This window comes from Girardinichthys multiradiatus, chromosome 6 (genome assembly GCF_021462225.1).
Source record: "Girardinichthys multiradiatus isolate DD_20200921_A chromosome 6, DD_fGirMul_XY1, whole genome shotgun sequence".
Taxonomy (NCBI): domain Eukaryota; kingdom Metazoa; phylum Chordata; class Actinopteri; order Cyprinodontiformes; family Goodeidae; genus Girardinichthys; species Girardinichthys multiradiatus.
The window spans coordinates 8610843-8618058 of record NC_061799.1 but is presented as its reverse complement, the minus strand read 5'-3'; positions in this window follow the sequence as shown (position 1 = coordinate 8618058).

The window sequence follows — 7216 nt, the reverse complement described above, 5'->3', positions numbered from 1 at the left end:
ACAGATTTGTGAAGCCCAGGACTAATTGTTGTCCTGGCAACAGATTCTCCCACCTGAGCAGAGGATCTCTGCGGCTCTGAAACATTCCCACAGGATGATGCTGCCACCATAATCTTTCACTGTCGTTGTTCAGTGATATGCCGTCATTGGTTAGATTTTCATGACTAATGGCTGAATTCATCTATTGTAATACCACTGGTAAATGAGCTATGTTTTAGAGTCAAAATATCTATTCTGTTTTAGCATTAAGCCATTAGACTTGTCTTAAAAGAATCTAGTCTGTTTTATAATTAGACAAATTCAACCTAAATGCCCCAGATCTTTTTGCTGCAGCAAAAGCCCAAATCATAGGTGTTTGTGCCGTGGATGTGTTTTAGACAGAGGGGCTTCTTCACAACACTGCCAGACATGTCTACATTACTCTAATCTTGTTTGAGATCACTTGTTCTTGCTTGTTGCAGTTGTACTGTCAGGAACATTAACATGCTAACATACTAAGTGAGGCCTGTAGTCTGAGATGTAAGACCCGGACATTTTATATTTCTCCTGACACTGCACACTCTGACTTGATAGAACATCAACATGAAAAGAATAGCAACTGTCTAGAATGTTTTTCACTTGTGAACAGTTTTTTTGTTGTAGATTTATGAAAGACTCCGTGTAGTTTGTCTTATGTATTTTGTTGTTATGCCCATATTGATTAATTTAAGGCAAGGAAAGCAACAAAGCAACAAGACAATTTAAAGTACTTTACAAAATGAAACTAGATAGCATTATCATAATAAAGGAAAGTAAAGAAAGGTTGGGCTACTGACTGTTAATGATGTTCAGTTAATAGTTTAAATAGAACACTCAAAGGCAACTTTAAACAAATGGGTTTTTACCTTGATTTCCAGAAGTTTTTTTCCAGATCAGTGGAGCATAAGAACTGATTGCTGCTTCTCCAGGTTCTGGTTCTGGGGATGCAGAGTAGACTTAAACCAGAAGACCTGAGTGGTCTGGGAGGCTGATACAAAAACAACATATATTTAATGCATTTTGGTGCTAAGCCATTCAGTTATTTACAAACTAACAGAAGAATTTTACAGTCTGAGATACAAGGAGCCAGTTTAAGGACTTTAGAACTGGGATGATGTGCTCTACTTTCCAGTATTCTGGATCAACTGCAGCCATCTGATTGACTTTTTAGACAGACCTGTGAAGACACTGTTGCAGTAATCAATTTGACTAAAGATAAACACATGGGTGAGTTTTTCAAGATCCTGCTGGGAAATTAGTCCATCCTGGAAAGGTTCTTCAGGTGATAGAAGGCTAAATTAATGAATGTCTTTATGTGCTCTGGAGGTTCAGGTCTGAGTCTACCACTATACCCAGATTTCGGGCCTGATCTGTGGTTTCTGGCTATAATAAAGCTGTGTGCTGACTCCTGATCGCTCCTCCTTTGGTCCAAAGATAATTACTTTAGTTTTTGTTTTTATTCAGCTGAAGAAACGTATGGCGCATCCACACATTGATTTGTTCCATGTATCCAGCCAACGCTTGAATAGGTTCATAGTCACCTAGTGACATTGTTATGTAGAGCTGTATATCATCTGCATAGTTATGGTAACTGATCTTGTTGTTTGTTATGATCTGAGCGAGGGGGCATGTACAGTAGATATGGCATAGGAAAGGCCCAAAGATAGAACCTTAGGGAGCCCTGCATGTGATTTTTGTCAACTCTAAAGTTTCCTATTGATACAGTTACCTTTATTCAACACCTGAGAAAGGTTTCATTGGTCTGATATATAAAAAAAACAATATGGTGCGACTTGATATGAATGTTAACCCCATGTCATGAATGGAGAGATAATCTTAGGTGGAGAAAAGGAGCATTTAGTGCAACAAATGAGATAGTAACTTGCATATTAAACCATATTCCAACAATTATGCTATTGTTTTACAGGTCAGAGCTATGCTTTGCCTACTGCTTTTACCTCAGCTCCATTCCCTACTCCTACCGAGACCCCAGCACCTCCTGAGGTGACAGAGCCTCCTATGAATGAGTTTCCACAGTGGAAACAATATCCTGCAGGCAGGAATGAAACCTCAAGGAATCTCACAGCCACCGCCCCAACAAAAAAGACACATGAAGCAGAGACATCAGCAGATGCAGGACACTTGCATGTCTCAAGTTCCACCAAAGCTACATCACAGTGCACAAATGCACCTACTGTCACAACTCCATCTTTCCCAGGTAACCATCTTCACTTGCTTCTGTCATTACAGTCCCTAACAAATGTACTCATAACCTTTTATTGGACATTTAGGTGATGGACCAACATATAGTAGTGTATAATTGTCAAATGTAGGGAAAATGTTTACAAATGAAACACTGAAAGGTTAGCAGTGGGTTTGTATTCATCTGCCTTTACTCTAATACCCTGGGGGAAAAAAAAAAACAAGTGCAAATTATTGCCTTCAGGTGTTACCTAATTAGTAAAAAGAATCTTTAATGTGATTTAATCTCGGTTTAAATCCAGCTCTTATATGAAGGCTTCAGAGGTTAGTTAGAGACCATTAGTGAATAAACAGCATCATGAAAACCAAGGAACACAGGAGTAAGTGGTGTAGAACTTCAAAGCAGGGTTAGGTTTCACAACAACATCCCAAGCTTTGAACATCTCTCATAGCTCTGTTCAGTCCATCCTCTGAAAATAGAGTGTGGCGCAACTGCAACTGACATAGTCAATGTAAAGCATATCGCTGTTTCGTCCCTACCAATGAATGTGCCATAGGTGTTTATCCGCCATCAAGGTGTGCTTGTTCAAACCTTCAGGCTAAGTTCACGTTTTTCTCAGAACTCCCTCCTGTAGCCTTAAACATACAAGCTGGACAAAGAGAACATTACACAGAGAAGCAACCAAAAGACCGATGGTGACTCTGCAGAGATCCACAACTCAGTTAGGGGAATCTGTTGACAAGACAATTATTAGGCATGCACTCCACAAATCTGGCCTTTAGGGAAATAATTAGGTAAGAAGAAAGCCTTGTTGAAAGAACTCATTTTTACAGTCTACCACAAGTCTTGTAGGGAAATCAGCACGCATTTAGAAGATGGCGTGATCATAAGTTAACTGTTTGGCCTACATGCAACACACATTACATCCAATGTTGGTGGCAGCATTGTGATCATGGGGGCGCTTCACTTCAGCATGGTCAGGGAAGTTCGTCACAGTTAAAGCTGGATTCAGGCAATACTAAAAAAAAAGAGCAATCCTGGAGGAAAATCTGTTAGAGGCTGCAAAAGACTTGAAACTGGTGCCTAGGTTCACCTTCCAGTAGGACAAAGACCCTAAACATGGAGCCAGTACCTCTATATATACAAAGCTGGAAGAGACGTAGCGTAAAACACTTGTAACTGTAATTGCAGCAAAAAGGGATTTGACAAAATATTGTCAGTGAAGCCTGAATACAAATGTGCTACCATTTATTACAGTGGTTATAATGTGACAAAATGTGAAAAGCTTCAAGTGCTATGGATACGTTTGCAAGGCTCTGTAAATTGTGGATTCTGGTATTTTTACTATATTTGTTTTCTCCACTAATGTAACAACTTTGATTATTCTTCTAGGTCTCCAACTTTTTTGTCTGTTTACTTTGTCCTGACTAAAGCCTTAAAATAAAGCACCCACATAATAAAATATTGCCTACACAGGCCATTTTCCCAGATTCCGTTCCCCTGCCAGCAGTCTTATGGGAACACAGTCCTGCCCTAAACTCCACATGACTGGACGAGAACATGTATCATATACTCATTTAATAGATTCCCTTTTACAGGTCAAATAAATATACAGTAACCCTTCAGCTGATGTTGTGTGTCTATTTTAGGACTACAGAAATAACCAAAAGCAAGACTAATGCCAACAAAGCGGCAGCCATTACAGTCAGCTTGTACTCCTGTAAATGAATATGCAGGTTTTTATTTAGAAACAGAAAACGTCCTGTTTCAGATGCTTCAACAAGGTGTCACTAGCGGTGCGTGTTCGTTCATTTTTCAGTACGTTTTGTACTAGTTATGCAGTATTAAGCCAGACCCTCACAACACACTCTTAACAATCTGTAGACACAGATTTGTTCTTTCTAATAAACTTTAATTACAGTCACAGGAAAAAAGAAAGAACACCCTCTTTTATCTAGCATCTTAGGTATTAGGAGCAAGAAAATAATGATCTGCTCTTCATCAGGTGTGAAATCATTTAAGTTTACCGGAGGCAAATTCCTTGTTTGTATGTACGAACTTGGCAATAAAGCTGATTCTGATTCTGATTTAAACTTATGATGGAAACTAGCATCCAGGAGCTCCTAATCAAATAAACCCGACTTACTTAAAAATGTATGACAGCACACCTTAGGCTTTAAAGCTGCATCTTAATTAACTACAAAACTTCTGTAAAAATGTCCATTTGGACAGATGTAGAGATTTTTGTCCATAATGTTTTACAAAAACTAATTATGGGCACATGTTGGAAAAATTAGTGTATGATAATTTTTTTATGCCCATTTTTTAATGCATCAATTTGGACGTGAGACTAAGATCAATCAGATCCCACATCCAGTTATAGATGAAGTAGTTAATGCCCATGTAGACTTGTGGTGCAATAGAGAAAATGAGCTGTGTTGAAGAATAATTTGTCCATGTTAGGGAAAAATTATGTTTAGGATTTCAAGGGAAATGTTTGTTGTGGGGTATATCTGCGAATAATGATCTTGTTTTGTCAATTTTATTGGAGCATTACAGAATCTGAATGGATAAACTTACCAAAGGCTATGCAAGGTTTTACCAATAAGGTAACCTGAATATTAAGTGATACTTATATGTTATGATTCTGGCACGTCTGCTCTACCCTGTTTCCCTGGCTGCAATCAGCAGATGAGATGCACCTGGTGACTGCTGCAGTGCAGTGCAATCTGTGGAATGCCATACACCTGTGTCTCCCCTGATATATACTGACTCTGACAAGCAGACCGTGCCAGATTTTTGAAAACCATCGTGTGAGTAGATATCCAGCGTTCCTTCCTGTCTGATCATTGTTCTTGACCTTGCCTTGCCTCTTGGATTTTTGCCTCTCTGCCTGCTCCCTGTCGGACTGTTTGGATTCTGGTTGTTGACCCTGTTTCCTGCATCTGGTTTATGCCTCTGCCTGCCCCTTGCCTGACGTCTCTTGTTCCAATCATTGACCCTGTTGCTGTCCTCGGATTATTGAGCCAGCCTTGCCCTTGGATTATTCAGCCTGAAGTCACATCTTACCTGTGCTGTGGAGATCACTGCCTGCCACCCACCAAGGTTTCCCCTCTGGGTTTCAAGTTCTACTCAAGACAAAAGCAGTGATTCCCGGAAGCTGTGTGGAGTTTTACCTGAGTGACGCTCTTCTGTGGCAGAATAAATCTTTTAAATTTTCAGTACTATGTCTGGCTGAATCTTGGGTCCTCCTGTTTCTGATCCGTAATAGAAAAATCTGGCCAAAAATGGACCCATCGCCAGCACAACAGTGGTGCACCCAAGTTGATGAGACCCTTTCCTGGTTGGGTTCCGGGTTGGAGGAAATAATTTCCACATTACGTTCTGGCAATCTTGTCTCCGAGCCGCCACCGTCACAAAGGGAGCCACGCCTATCTCCGCCTGAGATGTTCAGGGGAGACCCAGACCAATGTCGAGCTTTCCTAACTCAGTGTGAAATTCATTTTGAGCTTCATCCTTTCCCACTGAATGTTCCAAGGTGGCTTTTGTTATATCTCTGCTGGTAGGAAGGGCGAAGCAGTGGGGGACTGCTGAATGGCAGAACAAGTCTGCATCTTGTACCTTCTATGAAACGTTTTCCGAGAAACTCATTCGAGTTTTTAACCCTGCTCTTCCAAGTCGTGAAGCCGCAAGAGGCTTACTGTCCCTCAAACAAGGTGATCAGTCTGTCTCATCTTATATAATTGACTTTCATTTGTTGGCCGCAGATAGCCGTTGGAATGAGGCAGCACAGATGGATGCATTTATGCAAGGACTAAATGCTGAGATCAAGGATGAGTTAGCGACCCGTGACTACCCCTCTTCCCTGAAACAACTTGAGGACCTGGCTGCTCGCATTGACATTCGGCTGGCAGAGAGAGGGAGGGGGAAGCGACATGAGGAGGGTCGCTCCTCATTAACTCAGGGTCCTGCACACTGGCATGATAGAAGGAGTTGGTCACCCCTCACTGAGGAAAATGAGGATTGTGAGCCCATGCAAGAGACTAAAGTACACCCTTCAATCAAACGTTTTGACAGGTGACCTTTGACCTTAAGGGGGGTCATGGCGCTAAGGGGGCGGGGAGGTCATGGGGTCAACAGGGGGTGTGTCTGAGGGGTGTAACCGTGGATGCTGATTGGTTGTCGTCATTAGGGGCAAAACCTTAAATGAGCCAATGAAAACACAGGGGGTGTATTTAAGGGGTGTTACGGGGAAGGGCTTAAATGAGCCAATGAAAACACAAGGGTTGTGTTTAAGGTCGTTACGGGGAAGGCCTTAAATGAACCAATTAAAACACAGGGGTGTGTTTGTTATAAATAGAACAAGACAAATATGGTATTATCAGAAACTGTATGGCATCAACACCAATTAAAAATAGAGGGGGGGTGTTTTTAAGCCTCGTTAAACCTTGAATAACCCAATGAAAACAATGGGGCGTGTTTTAGTGTTTACTTTAAATACAGGGATAAAACTCTGCACTTTACATGCAGCATTCGTTGGAAAAGAACACCCGTTCAGCAATGGCTAGAGTTAAGAGAGTTTATCATCAAGCGGAGGAGAAACGCAAGGCGTGCCAAGATGATGTTGAACAAGCAACTGCATCATCTATATCATCTTCTTCCTCATCTGAGATACCTATCGGAATTCCCGTCATAACATACTCTACCAATGATGAGGATCCAACATCAACTTCAACAACCACGGTTGAAAATCAGATCTCGGGTCGGCCAAGAGGTATGTCAGTTCTGTGTGAAACCCCAGTGACCGTCTACCAGCATTCATCCCGTGAATTGAATGCTCCTAAGAAATCAACATACTACATCTGCAGGGTTCAAAACTCTGCAGGAAGAATGGTCTTTGGAGCCATATGGCCTGAGTGGTACCTGGGGTTACATTTTTATGTATGAAATAGGAGAGCTTTGCCTGTATCAATTGGATCAAGACGAGATATTTAA